The sequence below is a fragment of the Carassius gibelio genome, chromosome B1, assembly GCF_023724105.1.
Source record: "Carassius gibelio isolate Cgi1373 ecotype wild population from Czech Republic chromosome B1, carGib1.2-hapl.c, whole genome shotgun sequence".
Taxonomy (NCBI): Eukaryota; Metazoa; Chordata; class Actinopteri; order Cypriniformes; family Cyprinidae; genus Carassius; species Carassius gibelio.
Window position 1 is genome coordinate 24,806,946 of NC_068396.1, and position 5,826 is coordinate 24,812,771.

Below are 5,826 nucleotides of genomic sequence, written 5' to 3' on the forward strand. Positions count from 1 at the left end.
TTCATTGTTTAATTTACTTTTATTACTATCAACATTTCAGGAACTTTGGACGAGGCAATCATTGCACAGAAGTTTTAACTGTCATTAAATTTCCTACCCCTAACCATAACAGAAAACTTTGTTTTTGAATTTTTTTTTAAAACATTATGAAAAATGTACCCAGACAGTATTTTCTGTTTCTTTAATTATGACTTTATAAAGTGGTATCTAACCAGCGCCACATACCTTCCACTGAAAATTCTGTGAAAATCCTGGAGTATTATGAAATAATAGTTAATTATGTTGTGTTTTGTGTAGAGCTGGTTCATTACCGTACAAATTATTATACGCATCTGTCTTTTATTTACAACCATGCAGGTTTTTATTTAAATCTTCGTCATTACCGTGTCATTTGCAATACTAATGTTCGCATCTGGGTGGGGTGTTTTCAGCTTTTTTGTGTCTTTGTAGGCTGGTGCCTATGATCTGTAATGTCTTTTTTGATATATTAAATGATTGATTCAATATATCAGTGAGAATATACAAGATATAGGCTACAATACTAGCCATATAGCATGATTATTATTACATATGGAAACAAAACATGCAAAACATTTCACATACAGGGGTTGGACAAAATAATACAGTACCCGGAAAATATATTTTTGTATTAAGGTGCATAGCCATCATTTGCCTTTAAAACATATTCTAACCTTTTTAGAATATATTCATAAAACTACTAAATAGTCTCAACTGAATGACAACGGCCTCTTGCTTCTGCCCACAGTGGTTTGAAAATATTTATGTCATAGGTGGTTTGTCTGGCGCGCCATCTGTCCAGGTTTTATAATCAGAAAACCATCTTTGCTGCATTTTGGCACCTAAACATTAAAGCAGTTGCAGCTTTTTTATGGTGTATGGCAGTACAGTGAATTTGTGTTCTTGGGGGTTAATTTATGACTATGATACTTAAGTTAAAATAATATGATTATAATTAAAAGTTTGTATGAAGAAGTATAATGGGCTGTGTTTGTACAGGTAAAATAACTGGAAGCAAAAGACACCTGAAGCCAAACACATTCAAGTTACAAGTAGTCGCACCTGCTCTGGTGAAAACTAAGCAGGTTTTAATTGGTTATATGATACGTTTCTATGATTTTTTATTTTATTTTTTTATAGCACATTGTTGGTTACTGTAGTTTTAAAGTACATAATCGCTTATTGTGTTTTCTACAATACATTGGTAATTACTGTGATTTTCTACAAGACATTTCTGATTATTGTGACACTCACAGTACTTCTTATATTACTGTATTTTTGACTAAAACTAAGGTATTATACTGTGGACTAGTATACAGTATACCAGTGCACAAACACAGTAAATTACTGTAAGACAACAAGGAAGAGACCTACGTGTTTCCCTGGGATCCTTTATTTTTTATTGTTCTGTAAATGTGGAAAGCAAAGCCTTGAGGCTGAAAAGTTCCATCTTCAACCTTTTTTGGTGTCACCATATTTCTTTACAGTTGATTTTTTCTGACACAAAACCTATTAATCAATAGTCCAGAGTTTTTTCTTTCATAAATTTCCAGAGTATAAAACATCAGCATAAATCTTCCAAAAATTGCTACACCTTTAACTCTCAAATCCCAGTTTATGAGGCAGATGGTTTATATCACACAATCTGCCTCGTCTGGACACACTTGGACATGTTATTGTCTGCTGCACATGTTGACCTACATTTGTGTGAAGGAATTCAAGAGGTGTTGTGTTGTAAGAGGTGTTTTGTTTCCTGATGCATATGGATCTGTTTATGGAGAATGATCTAGTGTATTAGTATGTCCATAACCATTTTTGATTTAGAGTATCAAAGGAAGGTCATTTTGATCAAGTCAGTGGTGGACTGGTGTAAGATCTTATGCAAGCAGTTTATTAGAATGAAACAAAAACACAAGAAAACCAGGAATCCAAGAAACAATTCCAAAAAGTACAGAATTTGATAAAAGAAGTATGTCTAAATTCATTTTATACGTAACGGAGTAGACAAAAAGTACCCAGAGGACCTACTATTTCTGATGAGTTTCTGAAGTGTGCTTATGGACATTTTTTACTGTCCCATGAGGCCACAGAAGTGGATTTATGAATGGGAGTGAAGGGTATATAAGGGAATATAACGGACTCTAGATGGTCATGTGATAATGACAACATGGGGAATGTTGTATATCTAGATTACATTCATATTACACACATGCTTACTATATAGAATATACTTTCTTTGCATCTGCAAAATGATTACTCCTCCAAAGTAACTAACTACTGAAGAAAGTATGCTATTTAGGAAGTAGACAACTGTTTATATACACAGGACAAACCAGATTAACTAGACACAACTGGAAAACGATGAGACTAATGACAACTGGAAAGGCAAAAGAGACCCCCCCACCCAAAAAAAATACCTAAACTAAAAGTCAAAAAAAAAAAAAAAAAGGATACGAGGACTGGAAAAACTGGAGTTATCAATTAAGCAATATTCCTTAAGCAAAATTTGTTCATATCCCCATCCCAGTTGGGATTAAGATGTTTACTTTCAAGTGAATCTTGCCTTGCAGATCTTGTTTAAATTTAGTTAATGTGAAAACGTTAAACATGCACTGAATGTTATCAATTAAGCAATATTCCTTGAGCAAAATTATTTCATATCCCTATCCCAGTTGGGATTTAGATGTTTACTCTCAAGTGAATCTTGCCTTGCAGATCTTGTTTAAATTTAGTTCATGTGAAAACATTAAACATGCACTGAATGTCAGTCAAATGCTGGCTGGGAGTTTTTCTATATACAACAAAAAACAGAGATATTTTTCAGATGTTAACATCCCAAAGAAAAGATTTATTGGAATCAAAATGGTCACTTTAACAAAGAAGTGTATGTCAAGTCAATCAATCATTAATGCTTATCCATCGATGTTTTTTACATTTTTTATTAAGAACTGCTGCCTTACAACATTGATTTCCATTAGAATCATTAAAAGACTGAATAGTCATTCATATATAAATAGATGTTTTGTGCACCCCTAGTTTTAACGGCATGGCAACAGCTCTTCCTCTTCTCCAAAGGAGCGCAGCATGCCTCACAGCCTTTGTTACATGTTCCTGGGGGTGAGGTTTATGTAAATTTCAGGGTTTGTGATGTAAGTAAGTAGTTTTAGTCCCTATGAGCCATTCTTGTAGGCATTAAACTGCCAGAAAATTTTAAAAGACACTTTCAGTGTTGTAAGTTTGCATTTATTGTTTAACTAATGTTAAAAAAGTGAAATCGCAGTCAACCACCCCTTTAAAAGGAGTCATCTGTATCCGCTTTCTTTTCCTCAGATATCGGGTTTTCTATTTTTCTTCTTTCCCTCAGTCTAGTCCAGGGGTTAAAAAGGCATAATCCAGATATCGGCAGTGGAATTCTTGTCTGTGAAGTTGTCCCAGACTCTCCAGCTCAGAAGTATGTCTCAGCCCAAAAATAACTTCTGTCCATCTCAGATTCTCTTTAAAATGTCTTTTTAAGATCGAACGTATCTGGTTACTTGACTGTAACGCTGTTCCCTGAAAAAGCAGGAACGAGATGCTGCGCTCAATAGCGCTAATGAGAAACATTCTTTGTTCAACCTGTTGTGAAGCATGTGTGTCAAACATGCCAAGAATTGGCTTAAATAACCTCGGCAGGTGACGTCACTGATAATGTGCACCTGCAGGTTATAAATAGACGTGAAACGGAAACATCCTCAGGTTACCCCTTTGTCTGAAGAGACGTCCGGACACGTCGACAGTGCGGCATTGAGGCACAGCATCTCGTTCCCACTTTTTCAGGGAACAGGGTTACAGTCAAGTAACCTGAGATGTTCCCTATCAAAAGCTACTCTTAATGCTGCGTTCAATAGCGCTAATGGGAACGAGAATACCAACGCCGCCGCACTGTAAGTGTCTGGTCCCCCAAGGTTGTGTAGTGTGTGCGCACAAACGTCGAAGAGGTCTCAGACATGACTTTGGGATGTGGACTCAAGGGCATGTGAGCCCGGAGTAGCATCAACATCCAAACTATAGAATCTGACAAATGTGTGCGGAGAGGACCAACCTACCACATCACACACTTGCTGAAAGGGCGCACCTCTTGCTTAAGCCATAGAAGATGCAACTCCACTGGTTGATTGGGCACTAACTCCTAGAGGCGAAGTTTGACCACGCGCCTCATAGGCTAGGGAAATAGCAACCCTCACCCAATGTAAAACTGTTTGCCTGGTGGCAGCCGCACCCCTGACTGCGGCCCCCACGGCATATGAAAAGCTGCACTGACTTACGCCACTGGCTAATGCGGTGGGAGTAAATCTGAAGAGCACATGGACAAAGTAAGTGAAGTCTTTCCTGATCCAGTGTTGTAAATGACAGAAGTCTTTGAAAATGAGTAGTATGGACATCCAAACTATAGAACCTGCCAAATGTCTGCAGAGAGGACCAACCTGCCGCATCACACACTTGAGCAGGAACATCCATCACCCATTTAACTATTTCCTTGCCGCCTTTTTCTTGAATGTGTTATTTTCATTGCTGTCTATGCAAGGTTAGAAAGCTCTCGGATTTCATCAGAAATATCTTCATTTGTGTTGTGAAGATGAATGAATGTCTTATGGGTTTGGAACGACAAAGTTTTATTTTGCCTCTAATATCACGTTATTTTGCTTTTCAAGTCAGCTTGTTTAGAAATGTTGTACTAGAAAACAAGACAAAGTAATTGTTAATGAAATATATATATATTTTTATTAAACATGAACCTAAAAAGTAAATATAATCAGTCACACATTAACAGTAGTTTAATATAATGTTGCTAAGGCAAAATTATGATGAAAAACCATTCATCAATGACAAGTAGATTTGACTTATCGTAATTTTGGTTCAGGAGATGGCAAGTTTCATTCATTTAACATTCACAAACATTCTAGCATTGCTGACAATTTGCTGGTCAGCAAGTACACACAGCTTGAACTTGGTAATTTAGTCTTAACCTTTTTCCTATAACACATACTATGTCAGTGAGTAAGATCTTGAATAACGCTGAGAGTTACAAGGATGCTGTAGTATTCATTTTGGCAGCCAATGCACTTTCTCATGTACATGTCCTAGTTTATTTTGGAGCAAGTAAAGCCAAAGCTGTGACAAAGCAGTCTGAAACCTCAAGACCTTAGCTGTGGACTTGATCAGAACTTCAGAAAACTTTTGTCTGCTTGTTTTGGTTCATGTTGTGGTAGAGCTGTGGGGTTATGACACTACTGTGGATTTTGGGGCAGACTTCAAGAGTATTGTTCTGTGTACTAGCGTTCATTAGTTTAAATTCCTAAAATATACCGGACTGCTTTTGACCTAACAAAGTTCTGTGGTTAATACCAGAGCCATAGCACAGCAGTAGCACACATGTTTATGGCACATACGGTTTTTACTGCTCCTGCGAGGAAACAAGTGTGAGGCCAAACAGCATCATTTCCCAACCCCACACACTCCTCCTCCCTCCTACTCTTTCCTGTCATATTTTTTTCATAAAAGGCATAACCTTTTCTCTGCAAAAGCTAGGTTCTTTGAAATCTCTATTTCCTACAATCTTGGATAAAGCTTTACTTTCTTTCTGTCAAGTCCAGTTTCTGAGGCTATATTACAATTAGAGATGGTAGCAAGCATCCTCTAGAGGAACAAACCAAACCAGCTCATGCCACATGCACTTATAGAAAATATTGCAGATTGTTTGACCCTTATTGACCCTTTTGTTTAAAGTGCTGTTTCAAATATATATTTACATTATGGATGTCTGTCTTT